The sequence below is a fragment of the Ailuropoda melanoleuca genome, chromosome 7, assembly GCF_002007445.2.
Source record: "Ailuropoda melanoleuca isolate Jingjing chromosome 7, ASM200744v2, whole genome shotgun sequence".
NCBI lineage: Eukaryota > Metazoa > Chordata > Mammalia > Carnivora > Ursidae > Ailuropoda > Ailuropoda melanoleuca.
In genome coordinates this window covers 19953825-19980723 of record NC_048224.1, presented here as the reverse complement: position 1 = coordinate 19980723, position 26899 = coordinate 19953825, and the positions used below count along the sequence as shown (strand labels likewise).

The window sequence follows — 26899 nt, the reverse complement described above, 5'->3', positions numbered from 1 at the left end:
TAAGAAAAACAACACCAATAGCTACTATCATTTATGAAGCCTCACTTTGCCTCAGGCACTGTGCTAAACACTGTACATATTTTGTCCCATTTAACTTTTATTTCAATCCCGACAGATGAATTATCTGCATTTTACAGTAACAAAGTCACTTTCCTTAAGTTTATTCATTTTTCAAAAGATACCTAAGGGACATATTTTATGTGCCAGGTACATAAAGTAGAGCAGTGAATAAAACAGAAAAAAGTAATGTAGGGTGATATGATTTTGAGTAACTTGATATCTCCTTTAGAGTGGTCAAGGAAAAGGTGACATTTAAGATGTGAGCTGAGAGACAAAAAGAAGAATATTATAGATGGAGCCAATGTGACTGGATCAGAATGCGTAAGGAAGAGAATGTTATAGGAGGATATTAAAGATGTAAATAGGGTGAGATCATAGAGAGCTTTGTAAGCCTGCTTAAGGGATTTGAATATTCAGCTTGTAATGGGGAGTCATTAGAAGGTTATAAGCAGGGGAGTAAATGACTTGATGTAAATTTTAAAAAGAACACTGATGCCATGTGTAGAATGAATTGTATGAGAGGAAGTTAGGAAGTTCTTGCAGTGATTCAAGCCATTTGATGGTGGTTTGGGTGTGGAAGGTGATGGGAGAAAGGGAAGACATATTGGAGATACTCATGATCGAATGTGTGATGGAGGGTAGAAACATCAAGGATAACTCAGATTTTTGGCTTGATTACTGGGCGGGTGGTAGGTAGTACCTCCCCCTTGACATGGGGGAAACAGAGGAACATGAGATTGGGAATGGGAGAGAGTTCTGTTTTAGCCCTCTCAATTTGGAAATGGCTAACTTGCCCAAAGTCACCGAAATGGTTGCTATAGGATTTAAGGCCAGTTTTATCTGATTCAAAATCTGAGTTCTTATGCTACTTATTAGATTGCCACTAACACCATCTGGAAGCTTCATTAATTCAAAGATCATCCTCTTTTACTTGGGAAAGGCTTTAACTTCAAAACCTCAATTTCATCACCAGAGAAATCTTCTTAACGAGTGTGTTATACCATATCTTTTTTTCCCCCTCCACTTGTGAAAGAACACAATGCAAGAAGCAATTGAAAGGATATAAGAGGGAAAAGGGTGATTTTTGTCTCAGTCAACCTTAGTTAATATGAAATGCAATGTCCTATTAAAATTACAATCCTTGTTCTAATCAAAGTTTTATGTAAGGTTGTAATTATGGAAATGAAAAAAATATAAAGATGAAAACAGGGATGGGTTTGTCCTTACAGGGTCAAAATACAGGGAGGAACTTTATTGGTGAGAACATATATGAGTAACTCCTGGATTTGAAATGACTTCATGAATAATTGTTAGAAATATACATTAGAGTAAACTGGTGAGAAAAGGAGAAAAATATGAAGATATGGGCAGAGCCTTTGTATGCTTTTATCATTTTGTATAAAATTCATATACTCTTATTTGAACTTACCACTCTTATTTCTGCCTTTAACAGAAATGTAAAAAGGACACTTGTACTATGTTATTAGTGAAATTCTATAACTCTCTTTCCTAATTGCAAAGGCTCACTTTTCACTTAATATTTGTGCCATGGCTAATACACTATTAAAACAAAAAGTGGGAGGTTCATAAATATCATGTTCCTAGACATAATGAATGAAAAGTGTCTCTTATGTGGACAATTGTCACATTTTTTTAGAAAAATGTCAGATTTTTTAGAAAAAAATCTATTATATGTCAGGACTGGCCTAGTTTGCATTCACAATTAAGTGATGAAAGTAGCTTTTTGATCTGATTTTGAAAGAGGAAACTTTAAAAATATAAGAAGTTTGAGACCTATATAGTTAACAAATCTCCAAAAATTCCACTCAATTAGAAAAAAATATTCATGCAAGTGGAGGTGATTTGATCCTTAGTTCTATTCTTTGTTTCTGGACTAGATGACAGACTGGTGGACTGTCAAGTTCAGATGATTGCACAGTGTCCATGCTGCTAAAAGCGATGCATTTGTTTCCAGTTCTGTCTGTTTTCATTTAGGCCAATAATAGGACAAAGGGGTACATTTTTACACGTGCAAGGGTTGTTTATGGCCGGAGGGATTTCACTTCTGTGTGCTTCTCATACACATGACGTGCAAATATGCCTTGCAGTTTCAGTAATGCATTGTGGCAGTTATGGTGGCTGATTACTTAAGGGCCTTTGTAAAGTGATGACCTCAACCATCTTCTGTCACCTTGAGACACATCACTTCAGTCTGTTCTGGTAACAGCTGATGTGGGTCAGACATAGCTCAAGGCCAAAGGGACCAACACTGAGTGCAACCTATTCAGAAAAGGCTGCATATGCGTGTGTGTGTACAACTGTATGCACAACTACACAAACTTTGCTAATCAATTGCCTTATTAGAAACCATATATTTTGGGAAGTACAAGACTGTAGTTTTGCGTGCACTATTTGTTTTTTCCAATTGTGGAGAAATCTTTGAGCTTTTTTTTTTTAAATAAACTTTTATTGAGGTACAACATACACATAGAAAAATGCAGAAATCATGAGTGTATAGCTTGATGAGCTTTCACAAATTGAACACACCATGTAAACACAACTGGATCAAGAAATAGAACATGACTAACGCTCCAGTAGCCCCTCTCATGGCCCCTCTCAATTCGTCACCCCCTCCCCGAATGCAACTTCTAGCCTGATGCTTAAGACCATGGATTAGTTTTACCTGTTTTGAACTTTACTTGAATGGAGTCATAACAGTGTGCATTCTTTTCTGCTTGTCTTATTTGGTTGTTTGGTTGTTTTGGGTGGGTTTTCTTGCCCCCCCCTTTTTTTTTTGCCCAACATGTTTCTGTAATTCATTCATGTTGCTAGTGAGGTAGGTTTTTTCATTTTTCATTTTTATTTTGATGCATTGGTAAAAATCCCCTCCGGAAAAGTTATAACAATTTATGCTTCCAAAAAGTGCCCGAAGAATGTCTGTTTTCTTATACCTCACCATGTAATTGCCATGTGTTCAAAATACCAATCTGATGGGCAAAACACAATGGCATTAGTTGATTTGTTTTTATTTTTATGTTTTTATTTATTAGCCACTTGTATATCTTTTACAAATCACCTGTTAGAATACTTTGCCTTTTTAATACGAGATTTTGTTAATAATTTATAATAGTTCTGTATAGGATGGAATCAATGATTTATCATTATTCAGAAACTATTTCTTGAGTACCTCAATGTGTCAGGAAATGTACAGGCCAGTAGATATCAAATGATTATGAAGACAGACAGGGTTGCTGCCCTCTTGAAGCTTACAATGTAGCCCTTTTTCTGCTACACTGAACAGATACTTTGAATTATGAGGTTGAGATCTGTTGATCACAAATGCATAGATACAAGAGGTGTTAGCTGAGTCCTTTAGGTCCTGGTTTCTCATCAGATTGAGATGCAGCAGTTAAATCATCTTTAAAATATTAAGTGAATGCAACAGTGTACATGGCATTAAAGTACCCACAGCAATTCTAAGAAGTAGCCAAATCAAATTATTGAGATGTTCTAGGGGTGAGCATCCCTGAATTCCTCTTGTCACTTCATCTTTCTTCCTTTCTGTCTTCTACTACCTGGCAGATGGGTTTGCCCCATGAAGAATACATGAAGAATTAAAATGTCCTCCTTTAATTTCTCTTTTGCCACAAGAAAAAGATGAAAGGCAGAGTTCTGATTGATATCACTTGAAGTCATGCTTGGTCAATGTTGAATAAGCTATGTGAGGAACCCGTAGGGTTTGGAGGCTGGTAGAATTTTCTGTAACCCCTACCAAAACAGCTCAGTCCTTTTGGATCTGCTCTTTTTGAAGCTGAAGGTAGAGTTGACTCTAGTTGAGTTAAAGCCCTGACTTCACCATTAAAATATGTGCCCAGGAAGGTAATTAGACTAACATCATAATGGGAGAAGCAAATCACTTTCATTGGCGAAGGCCTTTTATATGTCCTGTATATTTCTATTATATCATGATTTCAACTGGCCTGACAGACTTGAGGTGTAAATTAATTTACATTAACAGTGATTTCACTGATACATGTCTCTACCCACATAACAAATGAAGTCTGGCTGCCTCTTTAAAGCTTACACATTTTGTTTGTAAGTCACCTTTTAGCAGCTCACCTGAATTCGTAGATGTTCATCAGATTTCCATTCACTCATGACCTCCTCTTTGACAAATACTGGAGTCGGGGGTGTTGTTGGAATAAGGTGAAAAGAACTTATCTATTTCCCTTGTACAGAAGCACCATAGGCAGATTTTTTTGTTTATGTTCTTCCGCTGTAAGGAAATTCTTTAAAAAGAACTTTGGAAATTAAAAAATTTATATCTTTTAGCATTTGTCATTAACCATAACTTTCACTAATTAAATAAAGAGTTCTTGATTTAGACTTCCATAATAAGGACATATTTATTCTGCTGAGAAAACATAAATATTGGCTTTAATTTGTATAATCTGTGATTAAAAACTGATTTCATGGGGTGTCTGGGTGGCTCAGTTGGTTAAGCATCTTCCTGCAGCTCAGGTCATGATCCCAGGGTCCTGGGTTCGAGTCCCACATTGGGCTCCCTGCTTGTTGGAGAGCCTGCTTCTCTCTCTCCCTGCCGCTCCCCCTGCTTGTGTGCTCTCTCTCTCTCTCTCTCTCNTTACACGTGCAAGGGTTGTTTATGGCCGGAGGGATTTCACTTCTGTTTGCTTCTCATACACATGACGTGCAAATATGCCTTGCAATTTCAGTAATGCATTGTGGCAGTTATGGTGGCTGATTACTTAAGAGCCTTTGTAAAGTGATGACCTCAACCATCTTCTGTCACCTTGAGACACATCACTTCAGTCTGTTCTGGTAACAGCTGATGTGGGTCAGACATAGCTCAAGGCCAAAGGGACCAACACTGAGTGCAACCTATTCAGAAAAGGCTGCATATGCGTGTGTGTGTACGACTGTATGCACAACTACACAAACTTTGCTAATCATTGCCTTATTAGAAACCATATATTTTGGGAAGTACAAGACTGTAGTTTTGCGTGCACTATTTGTTTTTTCCAATTGTGGAGAAATCTTTGAGCTTTTTTTTTTTTTAATAAACTTTTATTGAGGTACAACATACACATAGAAAAATGCAGAAATCATGAGTGTATAGCTTGATGAGCTTTCACAAATTGAACACACCATGTAAACACAACTGGATCAAGAAATAGAACATGACTAACGCCCCAGTAGCCCCTCTCATGACCCCTCTCAATTCGTCACCCCCTCCCCGAATGCAACTTCTAGCCTGATGCTTAAGACCATAGATTAGTTTTACCTGTTTTGAACTTTACTTGAATGGAGTCATAACAGTGTGCATTCTTTTCTGCTTGTCTTATTTGGTTTTTTTGTTTGTTTGTTTGTTTGTTTGGGGTGGGTTTTCTTGCCCCCCCCCCTTTTTTTTGCCCAACATGTTTCTGTAATTCATCCATGTTGCTAGTGAGGTAGGTTTTTTCATTTTTCATTTTTATTTTGATGCATTGGTAAAAATCCCCTCCAGAAAAGTTATAACGATTTATGCTTCCAAAAAGTGCCCGAAGAATGTCTGTTTTCTTATACCTCACCAATACTGTGTAATTGCCATGTGTTCAAAATACCAATCTGATGGGCAAAACACTATGGCATTAGTTGATTTGTTTTTATTTTTATGTTTTTATTTATTAGCCACATGTATATCTTTTACAAATCACCTGTTAGAATACTTTGCCTTTTTAATACGAGATTGTTAATAATTTATAATAGTTCTGTATAGGATGGAATCAATGATTTATCATTATTCAGAAACTATTTCTTGAGTACCTCAATGTGTCAGGAAATGTACAGGCCAGTAGATATCAAATGATTATGAAGACAGACAGGGTTGCTGCCCTCTTGAAGCTTACAATGTAGCCCTTTTTCTGCTACACTGAACAGATACTTTGAATTATGAGGTTGAGATCTGTTGATCACAAATGCATAGATACAAGAGGTGTTAGCTGAGTCCTTTAGGTCCTGGTTTCTCATCAGATTGAGATGCAGCAGTTAAATCATCTTTAAAATATTAAGTGAATGCAACAGTGTACATGGCATTAAAGTACCCACAGCAATTCTAAGAAGTAGCCAAATCAAATTATTGAGATGTTCTAGGGGTGAGCATCCCTGAATTCCTCTTGACACTTCATCTTTCTTCCTTTCTGTCTTCTACTACCTGGCAGATGGGTTTGCCCCATGAAGAATACATGAAGAATTAAAATGTCCTCCTTTAATTTCTCTTTTGCCACAAGAAAAAGATGAAAGGCAGAGTTCTGATTGATATCACTTGAAGTCATGCTTGGTCAATGTTGAATAAGCTATGTGAGGAACCCGTAGGGTTTGGAGGCTGGTAGAATTTTCTGTAACCCCTACCAAAACAGCTCAGTCCTTTTGGATCTGCTCTTTTTGAAGCTGAAGGTAGAGTTGACTCTACTTGAGTTAAAGCCCTGACTTCACCATTAAAATATGTGCCCAGGAAGGTAATTAGACTAACATCATAATGGGAGAAGCAAATCACTTTCATTGGCGAAGGCCTTTTATATGTCCTGTATATTTCTATTATATCATGATTTCAACCGGCCTGACAGACTTGAGGTGTAAATTAATTTACATTAACAGTGATTTCACTGATACGTGTCTCTACCCACATAACAAATGAAGTCTGGCTGCCTCTTTAAAGCTTACACATTTTGTTTGTAAGTCACCTTTTAGCAGCTCACCTGAATTCGTAGATGTTCATCAGATTTCCATTCACTCATGACCTCCTCTTTGACAAATACTGGAGTCGGGGGTGTTGTTGGAATAAGGTGAAAAGAACTTATCTATTTCCCTTGTACAGAAGCACCATAGGCAGATTTTTTTGTTTATGTTCTTCCGCTGTAAGGAAATTCTTTAAAAAGAACTTTGGAAATTAAAAAATTTATATCTTTTAGCATTTGTCATTAACCATAACTTTCACTAATTAAATAAAGAGTTCTTGATTTAGACTTCCATAATAAGGACATATTTATTCTGCTGAGAAAACATAAATATTGGCTTTAATTTGTATAATCTGTGATTAAAAACTGATTTCATGGGGTGTCTGGGTGGCTCAGTTGGTTAAGCATCTGCCTGCAGCTCAGGTCATGATCCCAGGGTCCTGGGTTCGAGTCCCACATTGGGCTCCCTGCTTGTTGGAGAGCCTGCTTCTCTCTCTCCCTGCCGCTCCCCCTGCTTGTGTGCTCTCTCTCTCTCTCTCTCTCTCTGTCAAATAAATAAATAAATAAAATCTTTTAAAAATTTTTAAAAATAAAAACTGATTTCATCATTGATATCCTTGTACTTATATCCATCCAAAAGAAAAATGGCTTCTGATGCAACTTTTTAAAGAATGGAATAGCTATCAGGACATACAGGCTTTCAAGATATCATGTGATCTCTTTGACCATACCCTAGAAATCTGAAATAATGGCTAAGAGAAGCATTCCCACTCATTATAAGTGATCTAGTCCAGGTATCAGCAAACTAAAGCCAAATCTGGCCCACTGACTCTTTTTGAATGGCTCATGAGCTAAGACTATTTTTTTATGTTTATAAATTGTGAAAAATAAATTCAAAAGATAATAAAATTTTAACATATAAAAATGATATGGAATTCAAATTTGAGTAACAGTAGGTGTCCAGTGTGTCCATCAGCACTCCACTGTGCCCATCCATTTACCTCTTGTCTATGGCTGCATGCAGACTTAACTGGCAGCAGTAAGCAGTTGCAACAGAGATGATCTGGCCCACAAAACTTAAAATATCTCCTATCTCACCCTTTACCAAACACGTGTGCAGAACTTGATTGAAAAAAAAAATTGCCCTCCTTGAAATAGTCTTTTATATGCCATTCTGACTGACAAACAGTGCGTGTTTTAGACAGTATCGTATGCATTTGCTAAAGTTGATCTTTCTACTCCGTTTCCCTGCCTTCCTGCCTTGTGTGGACTAGTTCCTCCTATATTCCCACCCGTCATCCATTCAGTACCCTCCCTTTCCACCACAAATGGGCTAAGGCTTTCCACACTTCCAGCTGCAGCCAGAGAAAAGTGTAAGGCTGAAGAAGGAGCACAGAAATCGGAATATAGCTGGCTTTGAAGAAGGAGGAAGAGATCCACAAGCTAAGGAATGTAGGTGACCTCTAGAAACTCAAAAGGCAGGGAAACAGATTTTCCTCTAGAGCTATCAGAAAGGAATACAGCCCTGTCAACACTTTAACTTTATCCCCATGAAATAAAGACTTCCAACCGGCAGAACTTCATAATAAGTTTGTGATGTTTAAGCCACTAAATTTTTGGAAAACTTAAATAGATAGATATAAAATACTAGAAAATATATGATATTTATCTAGATAGGCATAGATATAGATAGATATTGATGTGAACACAGAAATAGATGGAGATATTTCAGCCAATTGCATTTTAGTGGAAATTTAATGTGTGTAGTGCCTTAGCTCTAATTTAAAATAAGCAGTTTTGTCCCTTTTAAAGATATTTTGACCTTCATCTGGTAATTTTGGGGGGGCAAAAGGGATAGAGTTTTTTCTCAAAGAACCCTTGATCACACCTTACAATGTAAGAATTTACTAGTGTTATGTCAGACAGATCTGTAGTAGGCATCATAACAGATGCCTAAAATAGCTTTGTTAGACTATGACCTCAAATATTTACTCAGTGTCTGACTTTTGACGTGTAACGGGGACTATGTATGTTTGTCTTAATATTATTTTACAATCTTAGAATGGAAAGGCTGGAAAAAAAATGCTGGAGGTTTGCCATCTATGAAAAAGTTAAAAATTATTCAAGATTTGGGGAAATGATTGATTAATTGACTGACCCATTTTAGAGTTCATACAAACAGCTTTATCACCCTCTACCTATTTCCTGCAATTTTATATGTGACTATGATAATTAGAAAAATGAAATAAATTGCCTTTAGTGTTTCAGAACAAAGAGGAACTAGTCTTTGCATTGAGAATATGCACCTGATAAAGCAATATTCTTGCCTTTAATTATGGTTTCATTTATTCTTATCTGTTTATATATATATATATTTTTACTTTTTTATCTGCTTATATTTTAAAAGCATGTGTGACTATAACTGGCAGTGAATTGTACTATTATTTTAAAAACTTTGTAAATATTATCTTTTATTTCAAAAATAGAACATACTCGTTTAAAATTCAAACTGTTGCAGGGCACCTGGGTGGCTCAGTCAGTTAAATGTCTGCCTTCAGCTCAGGTCATGATCTCAGGGTCCTGGGCTAGAGCCCTATGTTGGGCTCCCTGCTCAGCAGGGAGTCTGCTTCTCCTTCTCCCTCTGCCCCTTCCCCTGCTTGTGTGTGCGCTCTCTCCCTCTCAAATAAATAAAATCTTTTTTTTTTAAAGATTTTATTTATTTATTCGACAGAGATAGAGACAGCCAGCTAGAGAGAGAACACAAGCAGGGGGAGAGGGAGAGGAAGAAGCAGGCTCATAGCAGAGGAGCCTGACGTGGGGCTTGATCCCATAACGCCGGGATCACGCCCTGAGCCGAAGGCAGACGCTTAACCGCTGTGCCACCCAGGCGCCCCAAATAAATAAAATCTTTAAAAAAAATTTAAACAATAAGATAAATAAAATAAAAATTTTTTAAAAGTAAAAAAAATTCAAACTATTGCAAAATCATGTAACTTAAATGATAATTTCTTCTCTAAAGTTTTTCCCTCCTTAGGCATTGTCACTATTAACACTTACTGCAGATCCTTCTAGACATTTAAAAAATAACAATCTAGAATAGTTATAGGAGTGGTGGTTTGTTTGTTTTTTTAAAATTAATTTAAAGATAATTATTTTAGGGGAGCCTGGTAGCTCACTCAGTTAAATGACCCACTCTTGATTTCAGCTCAGGTCATGATCTCAGGTCTCAGAGCTGTGAGATTGAGCCCCAGGTGGGGCTCTGTGCTCAGCAGGGAGTCTGCTTGAGATTCTCTGCCCCTCCCTCTCTGCCTGTCCCTCATCTGACTCCTGTGTACCCGTGTTCTCTCTCTCACACAAATAAATAAATCTTTAAAAATTAAAGGTAATTATTTTATAATACATTGTTCTACATTTTGCTATTGTTGTGTAACAATATATCAAAATACATCTTTCCATGTCAAGTCAGATAGACATATATATTAATCATTTAAAAGGTGCTGCGTATTCTCCAGTGTGGACATGCCATACTTTATCTAGTTATTCCCATACTGAATGACTTACAGAATTTTCTCAGGTTTTCATTTTCCTAATTTAAACTATGTCACATGTGTGCAAGTATTTTTTTAAGATAAATCTCCACAAGAAAAACTAATTGGTTGAAAGCATGTGCATCTGATATTTTGACAGATTGTATTGCTCTCCAAAGGCTGTCCCAAGTTAAACTCACATAATCAGTGTGTGAGTCCGTTCATTATCTTATACCCTCTCCAGCACTATGTACCATCTGTCTTATTTCAATCTAATGTGAAAATGGCACTGCATTGTTTTTGTTAGAATTTTCCTAACTTAAAAGAAGATGCAATAACTTTTCAGATGTGTATTGGTCATTTGAATTTTTGCTTTTGTGAATTGCCTACCTATATACTTTTTTTTTAAATGAGAAATCTTAAGGATTTTTCTATTGATTCATATGAACTCTTTATATATTAATTTATTCATTCGTTGAACTGAAAATTTTCTCCAGTTACTGCATATCTTGGAATAATGTTTGAGGTATATTTTCCCCCACCACATTATTATCAATATGTCAGTATTTAATGATTCTATGTTTTTGCATTTTTTCTAAAAAGGACATTCCCAACCAGAGATTCTAAAATAAACATTCTTTTGTGCTTCCATTTAATATTTTTATAATTTTGTAAAAAAAAAAGTAGCTCTTTAATCCATCTGGATTTTGAAATATTGTCTTTGCATGGGTATTTTTCATGTTTTACGTTTCATAAAATTTTTAAAAATAATGTTTTGAGTTTATAAACATATGTGATTGTATTGAATTTTGAAATAACCTCATAGCTACATATAACTACTTTAAGAACATATCTCTGCCCAAATGCCTTACCAAAATCCCCCAAAAAGAAAAAATGCTGAGGAAAAAAAAATACAACATCCCCACTTTTTAATAGAAAGGAATGTGCCTGTGAGCTAAATAACAATGCTTTATGAACTAAATATGCATATTAACCACCTAAGTTTTTATAATTTTTACCATTTTTTAATGCAAGAAACGATTTAAATGTGGTTTGGAAGAAAAGCTGTCTATGGAATGTGCTTCTCCCTAGTTAAAATGATACAATTTGTGTTAGCTTAGAGAATGTTGAACAAACTTGATAGTTGTTTCATTTTGAAAAAAGCTTGCTCCAATAGCACTAGATCTTTTTTCTCCAATTTTATTAAGATATAATTGGCATACTTCATGTATATGTTTAAGGGTAAAGCATAATGGTTTGACTTCCATATATTGGGAAATGATTACCTCTATAAGTTTAGGTAAAATCCATCATCATCTCAAAAGCAAGAAAATAAAAAAAAAATAAAGGAAACATTTTTTTTTTTTCGCTTGCAATGATAACTCTTAGGGTTTACTGTCTTAACATTTTTCATGTCTCAGAAGCAGCTTAGCAAAGTATTGGACATTCACATGGACCAAAAGAGGCTATTAAACCTCAACAAACCTAGTTCTCAATTCATATATTATAAAAAGTGGAATCTTCTGCTTTTTACTCATATAATACCTGTGTAAATGCATGCAGTGAAGGCCCTCCGGGGGATTTATGTAATGAAACATTTTAAAAATCAATTTCGGGAAGAGAGAAAGTGATTTGTATTTACTGGTTGAAAATTTTAGCCTGGGAAGTATTTCCTTACTCTACATTAGAAGAATGAACTTGGAAATGCAACTAGTCTGAAACACTAAATCTTCAAAGCTTCACCAGGATTATGGGAGGCAAAAGAAGGGAAAGTTATGGAACAGTCTTGCAGATGAATCGTAGAGGCACATGGAATGTTAAGAATTGGAAGGGACTATAGAGATTTTCTAAAATATATTTTAAGTTCCAACTCTTCATTTTTTTTCTGTTTATTCCAGAAAGGAAAAATAATTTTAATTGAAGATACATAATTAGGACAAACTGATTATATGATATCCATGTAGTGTGTTCTAAATAAATAATCATAAAAAATAATTTCACCAAACAGTGCCCATGTTAGAATATGTAAATCCCAGTGCCCAAATTCCTAATTTTGTATGTGTTTATAGCTTAGATTACTTACTAAATATATGCAAAACGTTTTCATTTGGAATTTTTTACTAAACAATTTTTAACATACCTCCTGCAATCTACTGAGGTGTTTTTTGTTTTGCTTTGTTTTTAAGATTTTATTTATTTATTTGAGAGAGAGAGAGAGAGACAGAGATAGCAAGAGAAAGAGAAACTGGGAGGAGAGGGAGAAGCAGACTCCCCACTGAGCAGAAAGCCAGACATGGAGCTCGATCCCAGGACCTCGGGATCATGACTTGAGCTGAAGGCAGACTCTTAACCAACTGAGCTACCTAGGCACCCCTGAGATGTTTTATTTTTATATGTTCTGAAATTCATAGGTAGCAACAGTGCTTTAACCAGATTAGGGTCATTAAGGTTCCTTCCATTAGATTTGATACGTGGAAGGTGGGAACTTTTGGCCCCTTTTTCTTTAGAATTGGTAGCTGTAAGGCACAGGGCTGATTAGCATCTTTCTGGTCATGCAAAGAAAGTTTGTCTATAGTATGTGAGAACATAGAGAGTGAGACTCCCAGGGCATACATTAGACTCAAGCCAGTTCCAGCCTTAAATTTCCCGTTTAGTGAGCAAATGAAGTCCACCAGTTTACTCAAAGTAGTTTCAGTTCTATTTTTATCATTTGCAACTGAGAATGTACTGTGGACTGTGTACATACTCAGACTAGGAAAACAAATATATTTACAAAATACGTATAAACTCCACTGTATTGCAATAGGAGAAGGCAGATGCATGAATGAAGGTGCAATTGGTAATCCCTCCACATTATACAGCCCTCACTTTTCCTTCATGATGACTTGTCTGGTAAGGAAGAGTGCAGGACTGAATGAAGGTGTCACTATCAATCAATGTTTCAAGATTACTAAAGCTTAATAATTTTCCTGTTTTTCAAATAGAAGACCGGTGTTTTCCTTTTTGCACAGAAATGGGTCATTTTGTGCTTAGCCAACTTCGAGAACCATTGTTTGATAACATAGTTCCTTAGAATCTTACAATAAATAAATCTCTGTTATATTTACCAGGACAGAGGATTTCACTTAACATTTGCTTTGAATATTTCAAAAACTTTACTGGATTTTTAAAATTGATTTCCCCTAAATGTGTTCCAGTTCTCTGGTGGAGCAAATAAGAAGCTCCTAATAATGGAGTGTAAATACATTTATATGAAATATCCCAATTCCTATTTTGTTCTTTTGTAAAAACCCTCCTCAGAACAAAATGGTTTGTTGCACAATTTGATAAAAATCATTGAAGATTTCTATAATCCTCCTATCCTGTTTACTTATTTTATGACTCAATTTTATGTAAGTGTATGCACAGTACTGTCACAGTGGTGTTTGCTGAGAAGAGGATATTTGAAACGTTAACGAGAGTTAGTTGCAAAAGCATCAGTAAAGAGTAAATTTTTCTTTGTCATTTCATGCTAGCTTTGGTGCAAAGTTTGCCTTGTTTAAGAATAACTTTAATTTTACCCGATCTTCCACATCTAGGAAAATTGAGGTCAATTGGTTATATCAAGACAAACAAATGCCCTTTAATAAAATAAGAATTTCCCTCACTATCTATGACTTTCGAATGACCCACTGGTGCAGGATAAAATAAAAAATGAAAAATAGCCTTGTATTGACAGACCACATTAATAATGGCATGATATCTCTATTGATTTTTTTCACCCTTTATTCTATAGTAAAGTAGCTTTAAAGAGCTCACTCCCCAGAAAGTAAGCATCCTTCATTTTCTCCACAGTGACTGTTCTGTCATTATAAAGGCTGCTTTGCACATGCCCATTATGTCTTGAAATCCTGAAATCCCTAAGCCTCAGCTGGTGTCAACGTAGAGGACATATCAAAGTTTTTTCTCATCCCTAGTATCTTAAAGAGAGAATAATCACAAAGTGTTAGAAGGATTCCTGGATTCTCAATCTAGAAATGATTATTAAAATGTAAGCATCCTTGAAACACAATGTGAAACAAATTGGTGTTGTTAATAGCTTTAAAAGGTTTGTTATTTCATCAGATTCTAATGTCAGTCTAGTGTAATTGTTCCCTGAGATTAAGAGGCAGAAGGAAGGAATGAGCTCTAAATGGTGGCCTCAGCTACTTTAGGATTGGCAAATGTTCTCTATAAAAGTCCAGGTAGTAAATATTTTAGGATTTGAGGGCTCTAGGTCTCTGGAGCAACTACTCACCAATACATAAATGAAAGGATGGGATTGTGTACCATTAAAACTTTATTTACAAGAAGAGATGGTGGGTTGGATTTGGCCATAAACTGTAGTTTGCCCACCCCTGAGCGCTCCTGAGGCGGGTATTCCGGGCTCTGTTCCAGGTGATGAAAGGACAGCCTGTGCGGAGGGAGAGGCTGGCAGGGCTACCAAGCCTAAGAGATTGTTATCCACCTGAAAGCTCTCTTCCTTTGTTCTTTGGCATTGCAAGACAAAAATTCAGAGCCTTACTTCCAGGACTTTATATTTTAAGAGTAGATATGCAACATAGTATAAATAACTATATTAAAAGGCAGGAAGTAAATTCTGCCCTGAAAGAGATAAAAAATGAATAAGAGGCAAATATCCCACTAAGCAGGGGGTTCACAGTTCCGAGTCCCTCCCTAATTCGTCAAAGAAAAATGGAACCTATGTAGTTTAATGCAGCATGTTCCACCAGAAATATAGTGAAGCCACAGATAAGAACCCTGTATATAATTTAAAATTTCTAGTCACCCTACCAAAAAGAAAAAAAAAAAGCAGGTGAAAGCAATTTTAATACATTTTATTTAAATCAGTATAGCCAAAATACTATCATTTCAACACGTACACAGTATAAAAAAACATTTACTAGATTTTCTTCATACCCAAAATCCAGTATGCATTTTGTACGTATAGCTCATCTCAATTTAAAGTAGCTGCATTTCAGTTTCTCAACTGCCATGTGTGGCAGGTAGCTATCATACTGCATAGTGTAAGTATAGTGTCCAAGAACATGGCTTTAGATTCAGATGTTCCTCAGTTTGGGTCCTTAATCTCAAGATTTATTTAGCATATCTGTATCTCAGTCCCCTCATATATAAAATGGGGACAAAAAGTGATTACCTACGTGTTTTAAAAAATACTGGGGCGCCTGGGTGGCACAGCGGTTAAGCGTCTGCCTTCGGCTCAGGGCGTGATCCCGGCGTTCTTGGATCGAGCCCCACATCAGGCTCTTCCGCTACGAGCCTGCTTCTTCCTCTCCCATTCCCCCTGCTTGTGTTCCCTTCTCTCGCTGGCTGTCTCTATCTCTGTCAAATAAATAAATAAAATCTGTAAAAAAATAAAAATAAAAAATAAAAAATACTTAGCATAGTGTCTGGCACATTTAAAATGCTTAAGTGATACTTAACATTACTTACAACAAATGATACCTTCCTCTCAGTCTTGCATATTAGGAGTCTGTGTATAAATACATCCATTGATTAATTAAAATTGTAAATATGATATATATATATACTGTATATAGTACACAAGCTAGATGCATTCAAGGGTTTTAGAGATGCTTGTTTTAAAGAACTAGTTCTCTAGGGATGCTCACTCCAGATTAACTTTGTAGCAAAAAGTACAATGGTCACTGATACTAGATTTCAGAAGAAATTATTTGCTTTAAGTGCTACCATTGTTAAATAAAAATGCTTCCTGCCCTTTGTAATCTTTCGAAAATAAGCGAAATGTTAAAACCATGGTGTCCTTTATAATTATCTATTGAAAAACACAAGATTAGGAATGTAAAATGTCATTGTTTCTAATCTTAATTTAAAATAAAATGTCATTTTGACCTTCTTCAGGAGATTCATGTCCTCGAAAGATAATCTACATTGAACTGGAGTGCCTATAAAGAACAAAGATTAGGCTTCCCTAACTCACAAGAAACACGGTTGCTAGAGTGCAGCTACTTTAGTGGGTATTTATTATTTATTTATTTGGGAGAGAGAGAGCGCGCGAGCACGCACAAGCAGATAGGAGGAGCAGAGGGAGAAGCAGGCTTCCCACAGAGCAGGGAGCCCACTTGGGGCTCAATCCCAGGACCCCCTAGATCACCACCTAAGCAGAAGGCACGTGCTTAACCCACTGAGCCACCCAAGCACCCCTAGAAGGTACTTTTGAATTTGAAGATTATGTAGGCACTTTATATCTTTGATCCCTCCTTTTGGGTATTTGGCTTCTTACTCTTGCTTAATACTCTAGTGCCTGGCCATACGTTTTGAATGGTTGGGCTTTGTAGTGACCAGAATGAATTTGAATATCACTTTGTTAAACAAGCTATTCTGCCACTTGGAATTTAGTTAGTTAATTGCATATAGAAATTCATATCGGAAAAGGCCATACAGAACTTCCATACTCAGAAACGAAAGTATTGAGGGTGAAAACTCAAAGGGATGAAATTCAAGGGGGAATAAAGATTAAAAAGAGCAAAAGGGGAGAGGGTGCCTGGGTGGCTTAGTCAGTTAAGCATCTGCCTATTGCTCAGGTCATGATCTCGGTCCTGGGATGGAGCCCTGCGTTGGGCTCTGTGCTCAACAGAGTGTCTGCTTCTTCCTCTCCCTCTGCCCTTCCCCCCACTTGAATGCTCTGCCTCTCTCTCTCTAATAAATAAATAAAATCTTTTAAAAAGAAGAGTAAAAGGGCAGGTGAAGAAAATAGAAGAAAGAATTCAAACCCAAAGCCTTGCTAGGTGTGGGTGATTCTAAACAAACAGTCTCTGTTAAACTCAGTATTTCAATAAAATTATATAGAGCAGGACTTTGCAGCTTTGCTCTTGGGAACATTGCTAGGGCACATCAAAACACCAGCAACTGTGACAAAGAACAAATTCAAATAACATTGTCCTGTATTATCTGAGTCTGGCTCAAAATTACCAACATATCTGCAGCAAGTAAGGAAATATCTGGGTTAGTGAAACCAATCTTGTGATACCAGAATTCCATCCTTCATATGTTTTGCTTTTTTAGTTTTCCCAAACGAGACAGCTGTGGAAGAGAATGCAAAATTTATAATCAGGCACTTCACATGTGGCATTATGAATTACATCTTTAAGAAATAATTGACATGCTAGAGTATATTTCCTCCTTGGTCCAGTGGGTTATTTATATTAATGTGGTTGTAACTTCCAATATTTTGTAGACATCAGTGCAGAAATCACTATGATCCTTAGATATTTTTTGACAATTATTTCACATTTATGTATTTATCCATTCAGACAACTTTTATTCATTCAACTAAAAATACTGATTGAATGTCAACTGTGGGGTAGGGACGAGGTTTGATACTATAGAGACAAAACAAAGATAAAGACATTAATTCTTTTTGTAGAATATCTACCAGCTTGCAAATGTCTTTATGTTATTATTGAATGGTTACTTAAAATACCAGTCATCATTTTCTCTAACTGTATTAGACTTTCGTTGTGAACTTGCTATAGAGCAGATAGTGTTTAACATCTTCTTACAGGTTATGCAAAACATGGTATCCTGTTTTTTTTTTTTTCTTTTTTGGTATCTTATATTTTCATTTTAATCACATATTTATAAAATGGGAAACTCTGGCTTAATGGTGTGAGTCAGAAAACTCCAGTGTCTAGCTTTATTTTCAAAGGTATTGTTTGCTACTGGACAATTTCTTCATTCAAAAGTGTGCTGGACCTCAATTGTGTAAGAATAAGTAGTTTCTCTGGTCTATATGCTTGTCTTTATTTGCATTTATGAAGCAGGAAACTAGATCATACTTTGCCATATTTGGCTTTCAGCTGTGGAACTCTGATCAGCAAACTTTTTTAATCATGCCAGATTATGTGATTGTTTTGTGACACAGATGTACAGTCCCTGGGGATTAGAGTTTGTTGTCTTAAAATTGTCATTTCAGCAGTCTGTATGCAGATACAGGATTGCCTTCAAAAAATCTAAATATGGATCTTTCTGAAAATACAAATAAATTAGAAAAGGAGGGGCGCCTGGGTGGCATAGGGGCGCCTGGGTGGCACAGCGGTTAAGCGTCTGCCTTCGGCTCAGGGCGTGGTCCTGGCGTTATGGGATCGAGCCCCACATCAGGCTCCTCTGCTATGAGCCTGCTTCTTCCTCTCCCACTCCCCCTGCTTGTGTTCCCTCTCTCGCTGTCTCTATCTCTGTCAAATAAATGAATAAAATCTTTAAAAGAAAAGAAAAGAAAAGGAGGACATTTCTTTATTTATTTATTTTTGCTATACGACTCCCTGGAATCCCAAAATAAATAAATAAACTAAAACTAAAATATTTATAAGTATGCTTTTACTGGATTTATTTACTCTTCTCTATGAAATTATAACCTGGTAAGGACTGACACATTTTAAATATACAGGCAATTGAAAGAACAATCACTCACTTTAATGTATACATAGTTAAACTATTAGAAAAAATGACTACATTTTAAGCTTACAACTTGATATATTTATGGATAATCTCAGAAATGTAATGAAAACATATTATATTGTGCCTGAAACTACATTAGGCTCTTGGTAAGTGACGCGACCCCTTTAGGGTCCTTGTCATTAGCAGCCAAATCTAACATTGGCTAAATCCATTCAAGTTTTTGTTTTTAACTAACATTTATTTAGTATTTCTTATTTGCCAGACTCTGGGTATTTTAGATACTGTCTTATTTTTGACACTTTATTGTGGGGTTTTGGGGGGAAAAGTATGGGGTTCATTGAATTGTGGTATAAAGAAGCCATTCATATCAATAAGGTAAACTGAGGACATATACCAAGATAATATAGGTATCCAGTGGCAGCTGAGACAGGACTAGAATCTATAATTCCTAAATCCTATGGTCTTTCTACTGTACCCACTTTGTTATTTTGACCCTCAAAGTAGGGGTAAGCACTTAAATTAACTCAGGCTCCTCGGTATGAAGCTAAATGATTTTATTTCACATAGACCTCTGTGTGATAACTGATAACTTCTTGACCTCAAAGATTGGTAGGGACAATAAATGTCTCAGACATGCGGAGATGGCTGTAGCTGATGGTCTATCCAGAGCCCTTTAGATCCCTTTTATTGGAACTGTGATCCCATCCTCCTTCTTCTGTGTGCTATGCTGCGAATAGTTTGCATATTTGATTTTTATACTTCTTCCTTACATCTTTCACTCCCTATGGCCCTACACCAATAAATAACTAACAAAGGAACACAAAAGCAGAGGCTCCTGAACTTTACATAGGACAAACTCTGAGGGGTAATATATTCTGCATAGCTTCATAAGGGGTAATGCCGAAGCTGACATTTTACCTGAAATTGCACCTGTGCTTAGTTTCTTACACTTTTTGTTTTACTTACTCACTCCTTTGCTCCCTCCTCACTCCCCCCAAAAAAATTTTTAATAAGTTATTTGCATTTGAATACTTATTTTGGAATTGGTTTCTCAAGAATGTGAACCAAGAAAAATTTTTTGCCTTTTAAGTCCTTCTACCTGAGTTTTATACCTTATTAGTCTCTTTCTACACTGTCAGCTGTTATTCTTTGCTACTCTTTTTATTTATTTATTATTATTTTTTAAAAATAATCTCTACAGCCAACATGGGGTTTGTACTCATGAGCCCGAGATCAAGAATCCTATATTCTACTGATTGAGCCAACCAGGCACCCCCTTATTCTTTGCTACTCTCCATATGCCCTTTTCCACTAGCCTTATAGAAAACATTCTAGGTTCTAACATTTGGCTGCTTCTGATGTGTTATAGATTAGACAAAGCAGACTTGATAGATTTATGTGTAAAGTTAGAATGTGCAGCTATATGTGAGGACTTGGGTTTTTCATAGATACTTCTGTCTCTGTTAGTTTTCTTTTTCAGAGTTTTTCTGAGAAATGACTTCCAAATAAACAAGGGCTACATGAAGCAGGTAAAGAACATGAGACAGTATAATAAAGCACCAAGTTATGCAGTACAAAAAGAGAAGCAAGTGAACACCGTAATCAGATGCTGATCGTGCTGCACATTCGGATTGAGTGACACAGATCAGAGAGCAAACGCATCAGGTCCTATTCACCCTGACACTCTCCCCTCCTCCAGGCCCCATCAGCAGGCCATTCATGTGAATCAACACATTTTTCAGCAAGAGATCACAGAAGTACATCAACTCAGCCAGAATGTCTAGGATCTCAGGATTTGTGGGCACCTGGCTACATACTGGGTTGAGACGTCTCTCTCGTCTGGGAGTCAGCTCAAATATGAAGAGTTTAATCATGGAGGACACACTTGGCAATATCTCTATGGGTATCTTTTCACATTGTGTTGCTGTCGTAAAACATGATTGTACAGCAAACCTTGGCTCTCCACTCTGCCAGCTTTCTGAGGCCTGCTGCAAAGCATGTAGGTCGTTCAATGCAGTAGGAGAAAATATGGGAGTGTTCCCCCCACTTCAGGTGCTTGCATGCCAAATAAATAAGATGTAGTCAGTAATACCCTGCTGGGTGTGTCCTGGACAATACTATGTATCATTTCCTTTTCCACAAAGCTCAGTAGGCTACGAGGGATCTGATTGCAGAGAACAAACATGTTCTCCTTTAGAGCCAAAATTATTCATCTTTATTTTTTGTTCTTTAATTCTTTTTTTTTCTATTTCCATTATGGTAATCCATGGATTTAGGATCCACTGTGTGAAATATGTGGCCTGAGATCCTTATCTTTAGCTATAAAATTCTTCCTTGTTACATACAGAGTGTAAATTAGTGGCATAAACAAGACTTGGGGAGGATATCTTTAAACTAGTTAAGTGAACAGGCAGCTCTAGTGCCCTTAAGCACTTCAAAAGCATGTATTTATCCACAAATAGCTAGTATGCTAATTACTGCTTGTTATTATTTAGGTCATTAAATCCACTTCCCTAGAGAACTGCACTAGACAGCTCTTTGTTTTGCAGCCCACTTTGACCTACTGTATACTGTTAAATGGAGTCAAATTTTGTTTCTCAAGAAACACTATTTGCTGACTCTATTTAGTAGTTCATACTGGCCTTCCCCCGACATGGTTCTCTTTGTACTTCCGTGACATCCATGTGACTGAAGATGGAGGCTGCTGGTGCTCATTCTAATAGTGCTTATGACACTTTCAAAATCATAAGCACGTTGCCTTTTTTAGCTTTGGAGGAAAATAGTATTGCATCTTTACTAAATATTATGGATTCATCGATGCAAATGTATTAGCGATGGAACACTGTAAATGAGAACTTGTCTTGACTGCAATATTGCCATATCAAAATGGTGAAATCAAAAATAGTCTCATGCCTTGCTGACTCTGTCCTCATTATCGGGAGAAACACAAGCAAACAGAGAAAAAGCCCCTTAAGCCATTATGTCTGTTATTTTGAAGAAATCTGCTTTGCTGAAATTAATCACCTTTAAACTATAAGATGATTCTGCATTCCATAGAGTTTTCTTGGAAAACTAAACAACGATAACATTCTTCTCATTGAATGAACATCTTTTTTAACAGCAAGGGTATAGTGGAATTGAGGGTATCTCTTTGTTATAGAATCTAATGATACTTCATAGCTGTAAACATTTGGACGTTTCAAAACATTTTGTATTAAATTAATTTATTGTAAATGAGTATAATACAGTATGTCAGGAAATAAATTTACTCCAGCCCAATGCTGGTATGCTTCAATTCACCAGACCATAAAACTTATCTAACACATACAAGTTTCCCTTGTTACCTTGGCTACCAGGAACCTCAAATATAATCCTGTGCTTAATTGCTAAAATTATCCTTACTGTAAATCACTTAGTCTTATTTTAATGGTGCAGTTAAGTATGCCTTTTTGTAATTAATCAAAGCAAATGCATTTGGGACTAATCATAAAATAAACAATAGATAATCTATCTAATTGTGGCCTGTCAGATAAAAAGGGAAAAGATACATAAAGTTCTTTACAGAAAACAGCTTAAACAAGAGGTTTCCTTCATTACCCAAATCTAATTTACTTCTGAGAACACATTGCGTATTTATTTCACTATTTAAAATAGTAAAAAAACAAAAACTTATTCTCCATTCATACAAAAACACCAACCAATTTTTTTTCTAATTTGATTAAAATATTTTCAAACAGATGATGGAAGATTTTTATATAATACAAAGCTTTTAAAACACCAGTAGCCTAAGTATGTGATACTAATGAGTTCACTGATGGTATGTTTCTATGCAATCTGCAATAATACTGTTCAATATTAGATATAGATTGTACTTCAACACCATAAGAAATGTGTTCTTCAACACCATAAGAAATGTGTTCTCTGATATAAATAAACAATCCAGGAATCACTTAGGTGAAATATGCAACTGTCTTCATGATAGAGCATCCTCTTTGCCCCAGAGCCAGAAGGAGGCCAAGGCTCATGGGTGAGTGCCAGCCAGGCCTACAAAACAAAGGTACTTATGAGCTTTGCTGCAGAGATCCTGCTACCATCTCTTCCAAGGAAGAGCAAAACCTTAGAGCAACTTTGAATAAGCCAGCTGTGCAGTTTCTGTATAACAGAAGTAACAACTGTTAATACAGCAACGTATCTGACAATGATTTGTTGAAAAACTTAACCTCTTGGCAAGTTGTCCCTGAGCTTTAATTGAAGGGTCCTATTCATAAAAGGATGGTTATTGGGGACAAGTTGTGCTCCTGATCCTTTTAGGACGAGAGCTTAAAGATTGCTGATTTTGTTATAACTCCATAATCTACACCACCATGAAGAGACAGACCAAGGTGCAATTCCCTACAACCTGAATTTATGAAGAGAGACTGAATATTTTGCTGAATGAAGTCTAGGATGGCCAGGAATGTAATTATGCACTTGTGGAGGCCACAGGCAGGGCAGCCAGAGGCTCCACCATCTGGAAGAGGATGAGGACTGGAGTGGTTTGTATCTACATCATGCACCTGGCCACTAGGCTAATCTCCACCACTGAACTGGCAAGCAGACTTGAGCTGTCCCCTTGCAGCCCAGCTTCTCTGCTGTGTTCCTGGCAAGCTCCCAGGCACCTTCTATTTTTCACTGAGTCTAGAAACCTTCTTTTAAAATAAGCCAGAATATTATTGTGCTCTTTTTTTTTTTGATGCAATGAATTAGTTCTGTCTCTCCCCAAGTGACCGTGTTCACTTAGTGATGTATAAGTCCATCTGAGTTCTCTTTTCCCAAGTGAAAATACTTAGAGCCAGGATTTTAGTTCTCAGAGGAAAACGTATGAATGAGTGTAAGCTGTATAAATGACCTTTTGTTTGCAATATTTTTCTGATGTTTACCTCCTATTCAGGCTTCTTTTGGGGAGTTCCTTTTGGAGTTAAGTGCAGTAACTCCCAGAAGGATTCTGAAGTTGTTGGTTGATGTCTATACAGCACCTACCCATTCATTCCTGAGAGGTTGTTAAAATATCCAAAACAGTTCTGAAATTATCAAGCCCGAACAAATTAGCTTTTGGAACCTGTGCTTCTACGATTGTGCAATGCCTAATTGCTTTGGCAAAAGTCCTTCCACTATGTGCTTTTGCATTTAGTTTCTTGATAAATAGCTGCATCTCCTATCGGTGATGACGCGTAACCGAAAGAACTTTGAACTCCTAAAATGACGTCACTGCTGTTGCTTGTGATGCATAGCTTTGTTTAAGGAGAAAGTCATTTGTGGCCTGCATTAATTGCTGGTTTGAATTTTGCAGCAACCCCTCATGTCCAGTTAGGAGTTTCACTTACATAAGGTATTAGGGTCGCCAAAATGTAAGCTTTGAGTGACTGTTCAGCTCTGCTAATGGCTCCTTTCTTGACTTAAGCACTTTCTGACTGCTTTCCCAGTTAGCTAAGTCCATTCTGGGAAATGCAGCTAATTTGGGGGACTCCTACTGATGTATCCCAGGATTCATATCTTTATTTTTCAGCTTTTTTTCTCCATTAGGTTGTACTTACCGAAGCCAGTGGATGTTCTTCCCTTTGCGTAAGAATTAAACTTGTCCCCACGCACAGCCTTCTGGAGGGCTATTCACACTACCGGGGAACCTTGCCTATCTTGTGTCAGCCTCCCTCCTGTAAAGCCTACCCTTACGTGCATATCAAACATGTTTGTCTCATTTTTATACATCGAAGTTTTGCCATTAGTTACTGATTATGGAGGATTTACAGATACCTTTGCATCACTGGTGTAGATGGTTATGTTTGCATTTTAAGAAATATAGAAGGGCACTGTGTGACTGTGGGCACAAGTGACTCACACTGGATCCTGGCTACTTTACCAGGTGCTTGAGTGGGACAGACATGTTCAGTGTCCTACTTCCTGATTGTATCTGTCCTAGTAGGACAGATTGTTTTGTTTGGAAGTTGTAATTATTGGGTGGCTGACACAACATTATGGGACTATACTTATGTATATAAAAGGTAATAGATGTGTTTTATGTGTTCATTAAGGAAAATGGTACAGTTTTATACCAAAGGCATTGAATCCATGTTTTCCTAAGTATAAATAAAATTTTTGAAATGGTTTTACAACCCTGGCCTTATATAGGCTATAAAAATATAGTTAGATTTTTTAAATTTATTATCCAGAACTCCAGCCTCTAATACAAATTTAAAATGATCTATGTATCAGATGAAAACCTCTGTTAGCTGGCTTATACTTTTATTACAGAATATATTCTAATAGGAATTGATTTTTCTTACAATTCACTAATGGTAAAAGTCAATATTTATATTTCTTGAGAACCATCTAAGTCAAACACTATCTTACAATTTGGCAAAAAGTGAAGCTTTATTGCATCTTACAGTTAGGAAATGAAGCAACGTTCATAATCAAGTCAAATGTGTTTAGTAAATTTTATTGGATATACTGAGTCACTTGATTGTGCTTACTAGGACTCTATGACCTAGGCACTGTCTTCAGTACCTTCTTTCTGTTTCAGTGCAGAAACTCCAACCAAGTATTTTGATATAAACCTTTGTACATAAATCAGGTATGAAAGGAAATAGCAAAGTTCAGTGCTCAATGAAATAGCATTGTAACATCCTTACCTCTCAAGTACATACCATCTTTGAGACTTCAGAAAATGTCTTGGTAACACATTTGGAGGTGTTGTTAACCTCTCTGTTTGAGCTATGCATACAATCCAGAATTTTAGGTTTAGAAGTTTCACTGTAGCAGTGCAAATGCATACATGATGGTATGCAAACAAAAGATACATTAAAAAAAAAAAAATCCTTCTCTCTCTTTTTAAAAGCACTCTGCTGCCCCTTTAGGCGAAAAGTCCCATTTTAACTAACATTTTTGTGTTTAGTAGTTCAGGTGCCTATGACTATCATAGCTCAGATTAGCTGTTAGCTGGTTCCAAGAACTATACAAACACACCAACACATGTGCATGCAAGTTTGACAGTACAACTCTATTTCAGGTTTTCTCTACTGTGATCCCACTTCCTCGTTTCTGCTTCAGTTCCTGGGCCCTTGAAATAAAGCTTATAGATGAGGTTATTGTAGTCAAGCTGATATCATCTATTTTCATACTACGTGAACGATGACTTGTTTCCCTGAAGAAGAAAAATCTTGGTTTTTAAGATTTATTGATTATAACCAGCAAGCAATTCTTGAATACTTACTGCCAGGTGTAGGTGCTAGGATGTAGGGTGTAGGGTGTAGGTACAGTGGCAGGTGCTAGGAACACTATGAAGCATAAAGCTGTGGAACAAAGACTATAGACAAACTGATATTTTTTTTAAATGATTTTTTATTATATTATGTTAGTCACCATACAGTACATCCCCGGATTCCGATGTAAAGTTCGATGCTCCATTAGTTGCGTATAACACCCAGTGCACCATGCAATACGTGCCCTCCTTACCACCCATCACCAGTCTATCCCATTCCCCCACCCCCCTCCCCTCTGAAGTCCTCAGTTTGTTTCTCATAGTCCATAGTCTTTCATGTGAAACTGATATTTTAAAGCCTGAGACATTAACTACAGTTTAAAAATGAATAGAATGACCAGGCTAGAGAACGGTTTCTTTGTGTCCAGACAGAAACATTTGCATGGATAGGAGGAGGAAAACATCAGCCTAGGAAAGCAATGTATTTAGTAAAGCCATTCAGAAAAACACCCGCAATATGGAGATGGGGTCCTGGAAAGATGGGCACTACAAAAAGCTAACCTCAACATATACTACATGATAGCAGTGAAGGGCGACATTTAGTATTTCCTTTCTCGAAATTGTACCATCTTTTTAATATTGGGCGGTATCCACTTAGATTCCTATTATTCCCTACTTTCCTATCCATTGAGAGAGGGCTTTCCTCACCTGTTTTAATTGAAGCCTGAGACCAAGTGAGTAGCGGCAGATCGCGGTGGAGTGATTGAGTTCCGAGTACCAATACTGACTATGGATGGTTATGAATATCCTTTCTGATCATGATGGGGTTAAGCAGGTTTTCAGGAGATGACTCTGTGAATTTACCCATAGAATTACTTAATAAG

General features: G+C 36.6%; 1 protein-coding gene and 1 pseudogene across 2 annotated transcripts in view; both read left to right on the top strand.

Moving 5' to 3' along the window:
- LINGO2 (leucine rich repeat and Ig domain containing 2) overlaps positions 1–26899 on the top strand; it is a 1137445-nt gene that overhangs the window by 509480 nt on the left and 601066 nt on the right. The gene's annotated exons all lie outside the window — the stretch shown is intronic.
- On the top strand, positions 22802–23345 carry LOC105236980 (annotated as a pseudogene).